This window comes from Lissotriton vulgaris, chromosome 4_1 (genome assembly GCF_964263255.1).
Source record: "Lissotriton vulgaris chromosome 4_1, aLisVul1.2, whole genome shotgun sequence".
Taxonomy (NCBI): Eukaryota; Metazoa; Chordata; class Amphibia; order Caudata; family Salamandridae; genus Lissotriton; species Lissotriton vulgaris.
The window spans coordinates 2,067,296,478-2,067,314,416 of record NC_141691.1 but is presented as its reverse complement, the minus strand read 5'-3'; the positions used below and the strand labels follow the sequence as shown (position 1 = coordinate 2,067,314,416).

At 48.8% G+C, this 17,939-nt stretch overlaps 1 protein-coding gene across 1 annotated transcript in view; it reads right to left on the bottom strand.

The window, feature by feature from the left end:
- Positions 1–17,939, bottom strand: part of LOC147725014 (uncharacterized) — a 132,270-nt gene that overhangs the window by 82,774 nt on the left and 31,557 nt on the right. Inside the window, exon 2 of the mRNA XM_086966484.1 lies at positions 10,712–10,797. The gene's annotated coding sequence lies outside the window, so the exon portion shown is untranslated. The remainder of the gene's footprint in view (positions 1–10,711; positions 10,798–17,939) is intronic.

Here is a 17,939-nt window from a genome sequence, read left to right as displayed (position 1 = left end):
AACGTTATTTGGTCTTGTGATAAGTCTGACCTAAGAGATATATATATTTTACATAAAGAAGCGTATTTTTATATATTCACAGCCTGGTGTCCATTTGTGGGGGGATTGGTGTATTTTACTGTGTGTGGGATTACAAATGCTTAACTAACTAACGCCTGGAGAATAGCCTTGGCTGCTCACGCCACGCACCTAGAGGGTGAGTAAGGGTCATTCTAAAGGGGTCATCCTTCGCCCTGACTTAGAGGAGAGGGTCCCTGCTTGTCACAAGTGCATACTTGCGCCAACCAGAGACCCCCAATTCTAACATTGGACGCAGCGGTGAGGATTTGCGAATTTGCATTTGTGATTGACATACAGTGAATTGCTGATCACCACATAGTGAGAGCAGACCTATAACGCAGCCACAGATTTCCATTTGTTTAATTTTGCTGGGAGATTTCCATGTGCTGGTGAAACGTCATGCCTGGTTCAGTGAGGATGGAAAAGGCAGCAACCAGATGCCTGTCGCCAGAGGAGTTGGCAGACAGGGCAGCAACCAGGGCACATGAAATGGAGATGGCGAGATTAAAAGGACAATTGGAAATGGAGAAGCAAAAATTGGCAATGGAAAGCCAAAAATTAGCCATGGAGGCGCAAAAACGCCAAAGAGCTCACTACTTGAGGATGAGAGAACTTGATTTGGAGCTTGAAGCCAGGAGGGCGTCAGCCCAACATCCAGAGATGTGTGTAGCTCGCAGATGGAGCTTTGCTGAGTTGGAGGTGGAGTCCAGCTCAGCTGGTGGCAGCAACATTCAGGTACCTAGTGCTGACAGCATAGTGCGCGCACCTAGAGATATGGCACCTGACTTGGAGGGGGTTAACTTACACCAGGAGGTTCAAGGGCATGAGGTAGCTCCAGTAGTGCGCAGCGTCCCTGAAGGGAATAGGGTGGCTGGCGTAGGAATTCATGGTCCTAGTGGTGGGAGGGATTCCCCCATGGTTGAGGTCCTGGTGGGTGAGTTTAAAGACCGCCAAGAAGAGTGTGGGTTGTGTACCAGAGACAGTCCGCTACTGTCTAGCCAGTCTCGGAAGAATGGTGTGCAGTATGTGTGTGAGGCGCTGGATGGTGAGGTGAAGGATAGTTTGGTTAACCCTGCTAGGGGGCTGTGTAATCCAATTGTGGGAGAGCATACTTTAAGTCCCAGTTTTCCAGAGCTATGCCAACACCTGTTTGAGAGTGAGTTCTCTGACCCCAGGGAGCTCACATTGGAGGCAGACCTTGTGGTGGATTCCGGTGGGTCTGGAGAGGCATTGGGGTGTGATCCTGTGGGGAGTGGCTCAGGTATCTTCCAGCCCAGAGTGGTGGAAGGGGCGCAGAGTAGCCCAGCTAGGTCCTGTAGTAGTGAGAGGTGTGTAGGGCCTCACTTCCTGTCCTTGAGAGGAAGGAGTGAGAATGGGTTTTGTCCCGGTAGTGCCCAACCTCAGTCTCAGAGCCTGGATGGTTCTTTAAGGGAACACCAGGTGGGGAGCCTAGGCTGTCCAGATGAGTCACCCTCTGAGGGGGATCCCCCAGTGGCTAGAGAACGTGGAGGCTCTGTAAACAGAGGTCCAGTAGTTCTGGTGTCTGGCAGTACCACTCCAGTTCGGAGGGTGGAGAAGTCCAGAAGGAGGGGCGAGAGGGGGAAACAGTCCCCAGTGGAAGAACCAGTGGGTCAGGGGCCAGCCAGCAGGGCTGCGTCCCCAGTGAATGACCATGGGGACACCACTTCTGTCCTGGGGGATCTTCCCGCACTGTCAGAGGGACAGAGGCTGGGAGATCTGCGCCAGGCAGACTGTCGCACGGCACATGAGCTATGTGCCACCCTCAGGGGGGGCATGCGTGCTCCCCGGGAAGTCCTGGTGCGCCAGGCAAGTGTTCAACTGCAGGGTTGGGTCCCTGAGTTGGAGAGCCAGGTTCAGGTGTTGTCTGACCTGGAGGGTGGGACCACTGTAATCAGTGTCCTGACCCATGTCACTTCTAGGGGTACCACTCCAGTGGGGAGTGGGCAGTACTCTGGAAGGGGGTGCAGAGGGAGGGAGTCCTTGCCTCTGACCCCGGTGCAGTTTGAGGGTTTAGACCCTAGGATAGAGGGCCAGGTGCAGGGTGTCCCCCCTGACCTGGTACCCCAGTTTCAGGATAGCACCCCTGAACTGGTGGGAGAATTGTGCAGATCACCTGCCACAGGTGCCCTGACAATTCTGGAAGGGGGTACCGCTCCAGGTGGGAGGGTACAGAGCCCCAAGGAGGAGGACCGGGTGTGGGAGAGGCCACCCCCGTGTTTGGTCCAGCCGCCAGGTACAGGCCTGGGGCTGGTGGGTCAGTGCCAGGATGACATACCTGACCTGACCGGAGGAAGAGTGGACAAAGGGTGCCAAGCACCTGGGGCTACTGCCCCCCGCTCTCTGAGGCCACAGAGGTTTGAGAGCCCTGAGAGGCATGAGGCCTGGTTCTCCACCGTGACTACTGTCAGTTGCCACTGTGAGTTGATGACTGTCTGTTGGGACACACCTGTGAGCAAGTTAAGGTTAGAGGCTGCACAGGTGGTGTCCACAGAGGAAGAAAAGGGTGCCCCATGGATTAGCTGGGTGAACCCTGAGAGTATGGACAGAGGATTTGAAATAGGTTCAGATTGGCGTAGAACTGGAATGTGCCCCTGCTGTTGCGGGCCAGGTCCAGGTTCTATCGCCCAAAGCAGGGAAGCCCATCACATTGGTGATTGGTCTACCCTGCGTTTTGGCTGGAAGGGGGTTGTGTTGGACCTGGGCCTCTTGGCAGGGTCATCCCTAAACTTTTTGCCTTCCTCCAATACTCTCTCTGACCTGTTTTTGTTGGTTTAATGACTCTGGGCACTTTACCACTGCTGACCAGTGCTAAAGTGCATATGCTCTCCCTGTATAAAGTATAACTGTGATTGGTATACCTGATTGGTTCATTGGATTTACTGTCAGTCCCCAGTAAAGTGCACCAGGAGTGCCAGGGCTTGTAAATGCCAATACTGCTAGTGGGCCTGCAGCGCTGGTTGCGCCACCCACAGAAGCAGCCTTAAAATGTGTCTAGGGTCTGCCATTGCAGAACCTGCGTGCAGTCTGGTACTGTCATGCTGGCTGGGCAAGTGCACACACTTGCCAGCCCCTAAACCTTCCCTTAACTTCATATTAGTCACCCCTATGGTAGGCCCTAGGGCAGGGTGCATTGTAAGTGTAAGGTAGGACAAGCCCTGATGTGTGTGGCATGTCCTAATAGTGAATTACAGCTAAATTCGTTTTTCACTGTGTAAGGCTACCTGCTCCCTTTAGGCCAAGATGGGCTGCTGGAATTATTACACCCTATAATCCCAGCAGGCTCAGGGAACATGGTAGAAATTAATGTTTAGTATGCCTGAACTCAGAATAATAAAATACTTCTTCTAGTAAAGTTTATTTTAATATCCTGTGTTTGCAAATGCTACTTTTAGAAAGTTAGCATTTGCTTGCCTAACCATTTCAGCCCGCCTCTGCAGTATGTGTATCTGACTGTCTGGGTTGTGTGAGTGACAGGGCTGGGGGATGACAGGTGGTGAATGGAAGGATTACACCTTAGTGGGAGGTGGGAGTTTCCCTGGACTATGCATCAGGCTGTGCTCTGCCACCACAATGCTGGCTCCGCCCCCCTGGGGAGCGACTGATGACTCAGCCTGCACCTGGCCCAGGAAGGGCGAAGCCCCATCATCAAGGTACTCCTGGCTGCCCCTGTCCACACAATGCTGGCTCCGCCCCCCTGGGGAGCGGCTGATGTGCCTGCCCTCACACTGAAAGCAGAAGCCAGAAGTACCCCCAACAAGTGCTCAGAGGCTGAGAGCAGTTATGCAAAGGCCCCCCTGGCCTGTGAGAACAAAAGAAACTGTGTATAAAAGTAGGAGCCCTGCTCCTTGTAAATCAGAATCCTGTTTTACCACAAAGGACCTCTGCCCGACTAGAAGGAGAAGAGACGCCGGAAGGACTGGCCTGCTGCTTGCCTTGCTGAGAAAGGAGAGGAGAAGACTTACTGAGGAAAGACTTTGTTGCTTTGTGCTCTAAACATTCTCCAAGGGCTTGACTGAGCTTGCCCCCTGATCTGGACCCCAGGACTAGTGGGTCCTTGGTGCTTTTGCTCGTCCTGACATTCGAGCCGTGTGTGCATCCCGCTGGAGCCAGACTGCGCCCCTCATCGCCCCTCCTAGGGCTGTGGCACTCGGGAGCTTGCCTGCCTTTGTCCTGTGAGAGCCTCGCTCCGACCGGAGTCGCTCTCTGCCCCCAGGCTTGGCTTCCTGCTCCTCTGCCCCTTGCCTGCTACTGGAGTGCCCTGAGACGCTCTCCCCCCTCCTGCCGGAATTCCCTCTACAGATTGCGATCTACGCCAGGTCGACAGCTGCACAGTCCGTGCCCTGTGACCCCGCTTCGCGATCTTGGAGGCTCGTCAGGCTGCGCCGCCCCCGCTGAGGAGACCCCCGCACCGTCGTGCCAAGGGTCGCGGGCCGTGCCTGCCTGACTGCACACGCCCGCTGGCGTCAAGATCCAAGAGTGCCCCCAATCACCGGAGTCGCACAAGCCTGTGCCGACCCCCGCTGAAGAAGAGGAAGTGTTCGTGAAGTGCTCCTCAATCACCACCGGGCTGGCCCGCAACTTGTGTTTCCCCCAGCCGAGCAGAGAAGCATTCCTGAAGACGACATCAGCCTTCCCTGTGCCTTGGCCCCAGAGGCTCCTCTCATCGCCTGCTTGCTGCTCTGCTCCGCAGCTCAGCCCCCACCTCTGGAAAAGGCCCAGGGTTTCCCGAGGCCCTATCTGGTCTCCATTCCAAGCCTACCGAGAGATGCGTGAGAGTTGGTAGGGGCCGAGTCAGTTTCACCCTTGAAGGGCCGGGACCGGCACAGGAGTGCTCACTCCCGATGCGTGAGAGTTGGTAGGGGCCGAGTCAATTTCACAGTGGAGAGCAGGAGAGGCGCTGCAAGGCACGCCGAAGGCCGGGGTGGGTCCAGAACCCATCGAACTGAGGGAGAGGTTTCATTTTGTGAGAAAGTAAGCCGCATTTAATAAAGAAACCTTTGCCCCTGGAACTGTAAACTGTTGGTGGGACATTTCAAGAAGAAATCCACATTAGAGCTGCAAAGAAGTAAATTTATAAGGGAACCCTGTGGAAAGCCTTTTGAACTGAAACTAAGAACCTTTGCCTATTTACAACCTGTGGTGCACCAGAAACGTTATTTGGTCTTGTGATAAGTCTGACCTAAGAGATATATATATTTTACATAAAGAAGCGTATTTTTATATATTCACAGCCTGGTGTCCATTTGTGGGGGGATTGGTGTATTTTACTGTGTGTGGGATTACAAATGCTTAACTAACTAACGCCTGGAGAATAGCCTTGGCTGCTCACGCCACGCACCTAGAGGGTGAGTAAGGGTCATTCTAAAGGGGTCATCCTTCGCCCTGACTTAGAGGAGAGGGTCCCTGCTTGTCACAAGTGCATACTTGCGCCAACCAGAGACCCCCAATTCTAACATAGTGTCTGGTCTTAAGATCTGCGCGATGGGCCACAAGACAAACATTTTGGGAGAAACGCTAAATAAATGTAATAAATAGATAAAACCATTTCACTCTTTTTCATTCCATTTCTTTGAGCTCTATGTCCGTGCCTGATGTGGACACCCCACCCCATAGGGATTCCCATCCACCATCAATGGAAGCTGTGCAGCTTTTCTTAAGAGTCGCAGACTTCTCGACCAGGCTGCTCCGTCTCTCCCTCCCGCCCTCTCTCGGACACCGGGAGCTTAAGGCCCCTTCCTTCAAGATGCTTTTTTGGCCTCCTTCCATGGGACAGGACGGTACACTACTAATACTAAAATAAACAATACTCTCTTCTGATGAGTTTATGTGGCTAACTTGGATCAGATCGTCTCTTATTTTGGCAAGATGGCTCAGCGAGTTTAACACTCGCAGCAAGCGCCCGATGTGTTTACACGGTCATGATTTTGAATAAGAGTAGGGCCATCTCTGCCATCCATCCGTCTGAGGTTGGTCAAGTGAATACTATGGACTGGGTAATAGTAAGACGCTACTTGCGGGTGCCTACCTCGCACATAGTTTTTTATCAACGATGTTAATTGAGAATCATCGCAACAGCAGATTTAACACCAAATACAAAAAGAAAAGACGTTTGAGTTTCCAAAACTTTTCTTAGATGTGTATTTCACCAAATAGAAGTCTATTCCAGCGAAATAAGACAGAATTGTTATGTTAATCAGCAACAGCTATAGCTTTTCGCGTGTTTGTGTTCATTAACTATTTCCCTTCCAGAATTGCAAATTATAAATAAAGGGCTGGCTTTTACTCTGGAAAAAGCCAAACTTAACATAAATTCACCTCAAACAGAAGGCATATTTCGCATTCAGCTGGACGAGCTGCTGGCGTATGCTGACTTGGTTGAGCGCCTGCTGCGGAGATGTGTGTGCTCTGCTCGTGTTACAATGCCAGGCCTGCCCCACTTCCCCGACACCCCCTCCAGCTTTGAAAATATATAAATTAATAGCATTGTTATTCACAAAGCCAATAGCTTACATTTTCCTAATGCGAGTCCTATTGGCTATGGCAATGCTTGTTGGTAGCAAGCAAGGACAGTGCTGTTGTGGTGCTGGGTGATGCTGTTGTGGTGCTGAGTGATGCTGTTGTGGTTGGGCTGAGTGATGTGGTGGTGTCCCAGAATGACGTGGTGGTGTCCGTGAGTGATGTGGTGGTGTCCGTGAGTGATGTGGTGGTGTCCGTGAGTGGTGTGGTGGTGTCCGTGAGTGGTGTGGTGGTGTCCGTGAGTGATGTGGTGGTGTCCGTGAGTGATGTGGTGATGTCCGTGAGTGATGTGGTGGTGTCCGTGAGTGATGTGGTGGTGTCTGTGAGTGATGTGGTGGCGTCCGTGAGTGATGTGGTGGCGTCCGTGAGTGATGTGGTGGTGTCCGTGAGTGATGTGGTGGTGTCCGTGAGTGATGTGGTGGCGTCCGTGAGTGATGTGGTGGCGTCCGTGAGTGATGTGGTGGCGTCCGTGAGTGATGTGGTGGCGTCCGTGAGTGATGTGGTGATGTCCGTAAGTGATGTGGTGGTGTCCGTGAGTGATGTGGTGGTGTCCGTGAGTGATGTGGTGGTGTCCGTGAGTGATGTGGTGGTGCCCCAGAGTGATGTGGTGGTGCCCCAGAGTGATGTGGTGGTGCCCCAGAGTGATGTGGTGGTGCCCCAGAGTAATGTGGTGGTGCCCCAGAGTAATGTGGTGGTGCCCCAGAGTAATGTGGTGGTGCCCCAGAGTAATGTGGTGGAGCCCCAGAGTGATGTTGTGGTGCCCCAGAGTGATGTGATGTGGTGGTGTCCCAGAGTGATGTTGTGGTGTCCCAGAGTGATGTGGTGGTGTTGTGAGGTGTGCAGCAGTGTGTGGCATGCAGCAGTGTGTGGCATACAGCAGTGTGTGGCATACAGCAGTGTGTGGCATGCAGCAGTGTGTGGCATGCAGCAGTGTGAGTAATGCAGCAGTGTGAGGCGTGCAGCAGTGTGAGGCGTGCAGCAGTGTGAGGCGTGCAGCAGTGTGAGGCGTGCAGCAGTGTGAGGCGTGCAGCAGTGTGAGGCGTGCAGCAGTGTGAGGCGTGCAGCAGTGTGCAGCATGCAGCAGTGTAAGTAATGCACCAGTGTATAGCATGCAGCAGTGTGAGGCATGCAGCAGTGTGTGGCATGCAGCAGTGTGTGGCATGCAGCAGTGTGTGGCATGCAGCAGTGTGTGGCATGCAGCAGTGTGTGGCATGCAGCAATGTGAGTAATGCAGCAGTGTGAGGCCTGCAGCAGTGTGAGGCCTGCAGTAGTGTGTGGCCTGCAGCAGTGTGTGGCCTGCAGCAGTGTGTGGCGTGCAGCAGTGAGTGGCGTGCAGCAGTGTGAGGCGTGCAGCAGTGTGAGGCGTGCAGCAGTGAGGCGTGCAGCAGTGTGTGGCGTGTGGCGTGCAGCAGTGTGAGGCGTGCAGCAGTGTGAGGTGTGCAGCAGTGTGAGGCCAGCAGCAGTGTGTGGCGAGCAGCAGTGCGTGGCGTACAACAGTGTGAGGCATGCAGCAGTGTGAGGCATGCAGCAGTGTGTGGTGTGCAGCAGTGTGAGGAGTGCAGCAGTGAGTGCAGCAGTGTGAGGCTTGCAGCAGTGTGAGGAGTGCGAGGAGTGCAGCAGTGTGAGGCGTGCAGCAGTGTGAGGCATGCAGCAGTGTGAGGCGTGCAGCAGTGTGAGGCAGGCAGCATTGTGAGGCGTGCAGCAGTGTGAGGCGTGCAGCAGTGTGTGGCGTGCAGCAGTGTGTAGCGTGCAGCAGTGTGTGGCGTGAAGAATAATGCGGGCTAACAAATGCGGGGAAGCTAGACTGAAACAAAACCCAAAACATCAAAAGCAAATCTGTTACTGCGGGGGTGGGAGGGGAGGGGGCTGTAGCTGAAACTAAATAAAGGTGACTTCGTATAATATGGGAATGCTTGCATGTTGATTAAAGCCCAGGCCATGGTTGAAGAAGCAGCACAGACGTGCTACGTTTATAGGAGGAGTGGTTCTGCATTCCTTTGAAGTCTGATTGGGGGGTGGGAGCGGCAGCCTTTGAAATCTGATCTGAGGCACAGACAAATGTTGCTGTGTCACGTGGCTGGTTTGTACACACGCATACATCACATGAACTGTGGCTAATCCGCCGTTTGGCAGACTTTTCGGACCGCTTACTAGAATCTCGACAAACAAACATTGCTAAAGCAATGCTTTAGGTCGAGACCTAAAAATACAAGATATAACTTGTGTTAATGCACCACCTTCCCTGAACGACATAATCTTGATAACTAAAACTACCTCGAAACATAATCCTGGACCTTACTAATAGGCCTACCCACATGACTAAATTGGCTTCCCACCATATTACCTTCTCCCGTCTGATCCTCGGAGCTGGACCCAGTCTCATCAGCTGGACAGTTTGCTCCAGGTATTAATCCACCGACATTCCCCTCGTAGCCTGTTGCGTCCTGCAACCGATCACTGACCTCCCCAGTAAACACAGGGAAACGTACTGAATATGCCACATCCCACCAACACTTAACCGTACTGATTATGCCACACCCTACCATCACTTAAGCTTACTGAGTATGCCAAACCCTACTGTCATGTACGCGTACTGAATTCCTCAGACACTCTACCACCTTTAATGGTTCAAAGAAAGAACTTTGACCGTTTGAAAATCTGCCTGCCTTCTTAACACAGACCCATTCTCTTCCAGACAAAGCCACATCAGCACAAGCATGCTTGTCATTATAATAATCCTTATAAACGTGTTACGCCTTCATTATGCTATTCCTCACTCCCTCTGCAGGCCATTCTACCTTTCTAGACTCACTCATGCAACCCATGTTGTCCTTAGTATACGGTTTCCCACTTCTCATTTATTGAAAAGGACTATATCCAGTAACAGAAGAATGGGGCCTATAAGCCCAAATCATTTTCTTTACTACAACTAACCAGTCCTTACTTCCCATTTCTGCCAATTGATTTGTGACCTTGCCAACTCTGTTGAACCTCTCAACAGTACTGTTACCTGCTGAATGACCCACTGAAGTAACCCATTCCTTTGTAAGTACTCGTTAGCCATGACAGGCTTAAACTGCGCACCATTGTCACTCAGCTGCGGTTCCTCCTCTAGGGCGGTGGAGCATCCCCCCGCCTGCTGCGTGTGTACCAGTAGGTGAGCAACAAATGCATTATTAAAATGGTATCACTCATTACCATTTCTAGGATTTGCTTGCTACTGGCGAGGTTGGGGGGAGGGGGGCAGAGTCTGGGTGATTCTAGCTTATTGACAGCAGCGGGATGACAAGAAAAGTGCAGAGTTCACAAATCAGATTGGCCGGCTGTCTTGCGATGGCCAGTCCAACATGCACTCTTCTGCCACAACAATCCAGCAACTGCATAACAGCCAGGGTATTGCAGCCACAGGTCACCAAAAAACAAAAAGGATCGCTAGGTTGGCCTTCACCATCCAATCCTGGTGCTTCTCTCATGCTGAAAACAGGATTGGGTCATGTGCAGGATTGTTTAGGTTTGCATTAGAGTGACCAGACAGCAGACTCAGAGCGCACAGGCCTTCGCAGTGGACCTCCCTTTGTGGAGAAGTTCAACTAATTTTACGCGCACCCTGGAAATCTCCGGCTGTGATGAGAGCCCCGTCCCTCACCTTCCCTTGGGATGGGACTACGTGTTCTTGGTTCACAAGAATTGAGTAGATGCAGTAACCAGACAACTCCGAGGGGGGGTTCACTCTATTTCAAATGAATGACAGTTGTCGCCTCGCACAGTGACGCTCCCTGCGATGCCGCTGGGTGCCCGATCACAACACCCTCATTGATAAAGACAGACTTTCAGAGCTGAGGTATGCTGTGATTTAGGTGACATCAGTAGCGCTATTTGCACCATGAGCTATGTAACCACAGATAACATTCCAATCCTGTTCTCATTTTATTTGCTCCAGTTCCAAATAGCTCCTTATAAATGTCAGGGAAAGGATTTTGCGCTGTAAAGAAGGCCATCTCACGCACCCTTTTTGGAAGGATCACACTTGCACATATTCACATGGTTAACTCATGCTCAAACACAAACATATGCACACACTAACATTTTAATTAATGAGAAAAAATGATTTTACCTCTCATAAGTGCTTTAATGTGTGCTCATTACAGAGCAGCGTTCTCTGTGCAGGGTCTTGCATTAATGCGGTTTCCGCTAGTCTCTCTAGTTCCAATTAAGAAAAAAAAAGAGAGAGAACATGAGCTTCAGAAAAAAAAAAGAATGACAACAAACAGGTATATGCGATGCAATCGGTCTCGACTTTGGGACCTTATATGTATTTAGCTATGCAGCACATCACCTCTACTGGCCGTTTTCTATCAAGACATTTAAAATCAGTGCAGTTTAACAGAAAAAAAAAGTCCCTAAGCTGAAGCAGACAAGTCCTAGGGCATATCTCCAGAGCCCACAAAGTACATACACATACAAATATTGAGGAAAAGTGTTCTTCTGATCGGCATCATTTGTACCGGGACTCCATTGCTTTTTCATTGCCATCTCGAGTCAAACACTTCCACACGACCCACCTGGTCGTTTCTGCTGATGCCTGAGGAAATTCTAACTGACATAAACCATCTTGCGCCTGTATTTCTGCCCAGGAACTGTCGCACACCCAACCCCCCCTGTAGCGCCTTGAGACCCTCTGGGTGAGTAGTGCGCACTTGACTGTCAAACAGAGGGAGAACTGGTGAAAATCTTTCCCGCATCACCGCTGCAACTCGCGGAACCCGCTGCGTGGGTCCCGCTTCGTGGAGGCTATCTCAGGGGCTAAGTGATTAATAGGATACATCTGTGCAGGGCTGCGAGCAGGCGGGGGCGGAGGCGCAGGACTACATGTCCCAGGAGCGCCCGCCTGACCGCCCGCCCTCATTCAACCCACCTGGGCAGCTCTCCCTGCACGACACGCCCCTCCCAAAACCGGACGCTACAAATCTAACAGATTATTCCCGCGGCGCGGGAGCTCGCGGGAGTGTGCCGGGAGAAGCCCGGGACAAGGGCGGGACCGTCTAAGGCCGTCCAAGGACGATCAAGGTAGGGTTGGGCCCACTCTCTTTCATTGGTGATCCCAGACTTTTCTTAATCGATTGATTTTAAGACGTAGTACTATATGTTTTTTAGTGGTTTATAGATAGGAATAACGATATACCAAACTCACATGATGTCCTTGCGTTCAGGTAAGGGTAGACAGGTAACTGTAAAAACGAAGAATGGGAAAGCCACTGGTACCCTAGATGACTTTATAACCCGGGCAACTGGGATTTTAGAAAAAGAAATTGCCCTTACTGAAAAGCGTTTGTCCTTAGATCTTATAACAGGAAAACGTTCCTCCTTGGGTCACATTGGTTCAACAATTGCCCCCAATAAGGCAACATCTATCCCTGATCAGAGTGCAGATAGCATCCTGGAAGCTAGTCCAAATCTAGTCGTAATTTCTGACTCCCTGACAATCACGGTAGCAGATTTAGGGGACTCTCAAGGTGAAGCACCTACACTCACTCCTATACCTATTCCATCAGGTATCACGGGGGATAGCACCCAAGACTGCAACTTGAGCAGTAATGGGTCCATCCCTACACAACCCCGAGCCGTAGATTGTGAGCATGAATTCAACCATCCGAATAAACGGAAAAGAGGGGGGAATCACAGAAAAGGAAGTAGAACCAAGTTAGCGAAGACAGTTGCACCCAGAGCTTTGGCAAATGCCACTAAACAAAAGGGCACCCACTTAGCTGATGTGGGACAGAAAATCTTTTCATTTAACACTAATAATAATGAAGACCTTTTGGGGAAAATTGAGAAATTGGTTCAGATGCTCTTGTCGCCCCTTCTAGAGAGAACCCAAATTGTTAACCTAAAGTTAGACCAATTGGAACATCTTATCTCACTTAATACCCATTCCCTTTAAACATTAGTAAATAAGAGCAAATCATCTGAGGTGGGGGGCACTAATAATAACAATAATAGTAACATCAACAATAGTAACTCAAGAAAAGGGGGAGAAAATAAAAATGTAAATAAAACACCTCAAACACTCGCATCGGCTGACCCTAAGGCAGCACCGGTCCCTTTAGTACGAACTAAACCTGTACCATTAGCACGCACCAAACCTGCAGTGGCGGTCACTGTGGGGCCCCCAAGCCAAAATGTGGCCAGTACAGCATCAACATCTGAAGCAACTATTTCTAAACAGGGAACTACCCATGGGCCCAAACTAATACCATCGCAGGGACCTGCAGCAGACAATGATAGAGTACACAAAAAGAAACTACCACCCGTAAACCTGCCCCCAGACTCAGTCCCTTTTATGGTAATTCTTACAGGAGTACCCCCAGTTTTGCCCAATAAAACGGAATCAAACCAGGAGCTAAAAAACAAAGCAACATATTGGCTCAATAACAATAGACCACTTCCTCCCGATTCTAAAACAAAAATACTCAGTGTGCGTAGAGTCCCCTGGGTGGGCCCAAGTGAGAAGGACTTAGAGGGGGACTGTATCCTGATCAATTTCAGTGACACCTGGGTAAAAGATATCATCTGTCGTAAACCAAGGTTTGCTAGAGTTGGGGATATCCAATGTATAGGTCTGGAATACTTTTATCCAAATTTGAATTTTGTCCCCCCGACTTTGTCTCATAAGAATACCGGGCAGACCCTTCATAGTGATACATACCCTGGGTGGGTCCGGAGGAATAGGGCTGCATGGCCGAACCAAAACAACTGGGGAACATGGCACCAGGGTGATGACTTCTTTAGGGGATCAATATGTAATAACAACAATTCTTTGCAAACTTGGTACAATGACCCAAGATCAAGAGTTCAGGGAGAAGACTATCTAGGATGGTTCCCAAGTAACATCCCCCTAAGAAACCGTTTCGACCCACTTCTGGGTATGGAGGAGCTGTATTGACCATCACAAAGGGGGAAAGTCGTAACGATAACTTGCGGGAGAATGTTTCCGTAGGTGACGATCGTACTTCGAACCCTCAAGCCCCCGAGGTTGGCCTTACCCAAGATAGCGAACTAAATCTAACCTAACCACCTTAAGGCAAAATTTGGAAGCAATATCTGAACCAGCCAGAATCAAACAAAGTGAATTAAGGTTGTGTCTAATTTCTTGGAACATCGCTGGGCTTGCTTGTAGATTAGAGGATGAGGCCTAGCTAGACTTTGTGGGAGACCGTGTCATTCTGTGTCTCCAGGAAACATGGAGCCGATCCACTCAGAATATCGATGGTTTTCAATCATTTAATGTTCTAGCGGTACCTTCACAAGCGGGTAGGGCAAAAGGTGGGTTAATGACAGCAATTTCTTTAAAACTATGTTTAAAACTATGTAAACTTGTAACATCTAAGATAGTTGACACCCCATGGTTCCAATTGCTAATGCTGGTCAATTTGTTCCCTGAACCATTGTTATTGATCAATTGGTATTATAACATCTTTGATGGTAATGAGACAACTGTAATGTCGAAACTGGAGGAGGCTATAGCCAGGGCACGCCGCGAACAACCCCTACCTTTTATCATCTGGGTGGGAGATTTCAACTGTTCGTTATGCAGCCATGGGGATTCGAATGTATGTGGCTTGAAAGACTCATGATCATCCCCTGACACACTTCAAACATACACCCCAGGGGGACGCTTTAAATAATATCATCATTCTAAATGATTTATGTATAGTGGAGCCCTGGGTTGGTCCAAATTCGGCTCCGATACCAACTTTTCAGGGAAGTAGAGGTACAATGAGTTTTATTGACTTTGCAATTGTGTCTAGTGGGTATTTTCACTATGTTGACAAGTTGGAAGTAATTGCAAATGCTGCCAGTGACCATAACCCTCTAATCTTATCCCTGCTTTGTCCTGTTAAACCCAAACATCTTGTCTGGGAGCAATCTATAAAGTATAACAGGAACCAAGGAATTACTCTCAAATGGGGCAAAATAGATGCTGCTGGTCTTGAGGCAGAGATCCTAAAAGGATATAGCTCCGAATATGAGGCATGTCTAACATCTACAGCTAACCCCGAAAAGGTCATAGGGAACTTTGAATCTTTATGCGGGCATGTAGCCGAGCGCCTCATAAAACCAATTGGGAAAAATAAAAGGATAGGTCCCAGATGGTTTGATGCCGCATGCTCGGCATCACATAGATCCTTGAAAACAGCATTAAAACAAAAACCAAGGGACAAAGAGCTGGTTAGAGCATCCAGACTGGCCTATAAAGAGGCCATAAGAACAAGGAAGCAGGATTTAAAAAACCTAGCCTGGGAATATCTGGAAAAGGCCTCGGAATTAAAAGATAGCAGGCTTTTCTGGGAAGTTATTAATCGTCCCCTCTTTACGAGTAATGGCAAGGATAACATTGTGATGCAGATTACATGTGAAACATGGGAATCACATTTTGGGAAAATTTTTAACCCACATGGAATCTTACTCCATGAATCATTTATAGGAGACCCTAGGGAGTTGGTGGTCTCTCAATCATCTTTGTCCCTGAGCTCATCGCTTACCTTGCAAGAGGTGGAAGATGCTCTGACGAAAGGCATATTATTAAAGGCCCCCGGCCCTGATCTAGTGCCTTTGGATTTCTTCAAGCACAATGTCAAGGTTTGGGCCCCTCTGTTGTTAAATGTATTTAGAGCAGTTGTTATCGGTCGTGTCCCGGTATCATGGAAGATGGCAGTAGTGGTGCCGATTTTTAAGAAGGGTGACAGATCTGATCCGCGATGCTATCGCCCAATCTCACTAATTGATGCATCGTGTAAGATACTGGGTAGGGTCATTTTAGCCAGACTGGAAACATGGGCAGATTCGGTGGGCCTAATTGTGAATTCCCAATATGGGTTCAGAAAAGGTAAAGGAACTGTCGAACAGTGCCTGAACCTGGCTCTAATCATAGGGAAGTACATGAAGGCAAGGAATTCTTCTATCCACCTTGCCTTCATGGACCTTTCAAGTGCATTCGACACTGTGGGTCGAAGCAAGTTGTGGCAAATGATGGGGGTGATGGGTTTCGAGGAACCCTTGGTCACCCTGCTCCGCAGACTGCATGAATCAACAACTGTAGCCATAAGGTTCGGGCCAGGGGGGGAAAAAACTAAATCTATCCTCTCAACTGAGGGCGTTCGACAAGGATGCATATTAGCCCCTTTTTTGTTCCTCGTGTACACAAACGGCCTGGAAAACTACCTGTTGGACCATTGCCATGACTTCCCAAAGGTCAACGGCAGGAGCATACCAATGCTTTCTTATGCCGACGACACGGTACTTATGACACTCACAGGAAACAGCATGCAGCTCTGTCTCGATGCCTTTCACAATTTCATGTTGGACCTAGACCTGAAGGTAAATTTCACCAAATCCTTTGCTATGGTCTGTGGTCCAAAGGGGTCCAAATCCAGAAAGTTTGTCGTAAATAATTCTACCATCGAAAAGGTAGAAAATTTTAACTATCTGGGAAACCTTTTTAATAATAAATTAAGTTGGGCCCCGTTAATGAAGACTCGAGTCCAGAGTGCCAGTCGCTCTATAGAAGGTCTGTTTTGCTTCTGTGGCAAATTGGGTCAGAAACCTGTCACACACTTAAAAACCTTGTACAAATCAAAATGTTTGTCGGTAGCTACTTATGGGGCCGGGGTTTGGGGGACTGAAAGCCCTGACACGATACAAATTATGGAGAACAAATTTATAAAACGTGTATTGGCTATTCCATCAGGTTCTTCAAATAAATTTGCCCATGATGAAATGGGTCTGAGCTATGTGAGTGACACCATTCGCCTTTCACCCTTACTATTATGGGGCAAAATATGGCTATCAGAGGACTTACAGCTTTCTAGAGACATTCTCCGGGACTGTCTAAAATTGGAAAATATGAAACAGATCCCCTGGCTATCTAATGTCAATGAAATGCTCCATAAAATAGGTCTGGGTGATATTTTCGATAACCCTGAAAAAATACAGGGAGACATTAAAACTGTCATTAAATCAAGTTATTGGAAATCCTCACTTGTACATTCCCTGGCTAGGCCTTACGGTCCTATGGTTACTTTACAGCATCAGTTTTATTTAACCTTCACAAATCATGTGCAATGGCGATTCTATCTGACACGGTTTAGGTTAAACATCTTGCACTTTCTTTTTGCGTTTCCTAAACAAGGGGGTTGGTGTGAGAGGCTGCCCCCCCTATCCCTGTAACAATAAAGATAGCCAAAGCACGATGCATGTTGTTCTCTTTTGTCCCCTATATAAGGACCCAAGAATTAGGTTTATTAAGCCCATTCTGAAGGAAAAGCAACCATGTCATTATAATGAGGGTTATGACTATTTGTTATCTTTATCATCATCTGGTGTTTGTTGTGCGATGCTAAACTTTATACGAGTGTCACTCTTGATCAGAAAACGGTATGGTTAATTTGGCCCCAAGAACCTTTGTCTTTGCCCATTTTAGATTGTTGTATCGTGACTTTTCTTTCTTTGTCCTCTTGATGTATACCCTGGTATGAATATTCTATGAATCATTAGAATTTGATTGAAAGTAAATGTTATGGGTCCTATTTGTGATTATATCAATTAATGTGTTTTATCAGTTTAGTGCTTTAATTCTAAGACTGTCTTTTAAAAACGAATTCTGTAAATGTAAATGTTTGACTTTTATGATTCTTTTTCTGAATCGAATAAAGTTTTTTGAACCGAACCGAGTAGTGCGCTATATAAATGCTCTGATTGATTGATTGATTGATTGATTGTTCTTTGCAGTTCAACTGAAAGCCATGAGACACCCACACCCTGAGTAAATGATTTATTTTCCATCTCCTGCTCCCAGCCTGGTAAACATCCTTGACACCGTGATCAGGTTATCTGGACAATGGTCTGACTGCTGGGCCTTGATCAGGGTGATTAAACAATGACTTGAAAGACCGGGCTTTGATCAAGGCAATTGAACAATGACCTGAAAGACTGAGCCTTGATCAAAGCCGAGTGAACAATGATTTGTGTACCGAGCCTTGACCAGGTCACCATCTACAAATGTCGTCTGGATCTGGTTATCAACTGCAAACACTGCCCTGATTAAACAATGAACCAACAGCCAAAAGACGGGGATGAAAAAGTATAAAAGGCTTGTAAGCTGCAGAGTGAAGCAGCAGCCTCCTGGGTTTCGTCTCTGACTAGCTTGGAACTCCGTTCCATAGCCCGGGTTATTTGAATAAATCTGGGTTCCTCCTGCAGACAAAGGCTCCTGTGTCTCCTTTTACTATGTATGAAGGGTATGGAAGATTTGGGCGGTTCCCCCGCCGCCGAGACCCAATAAG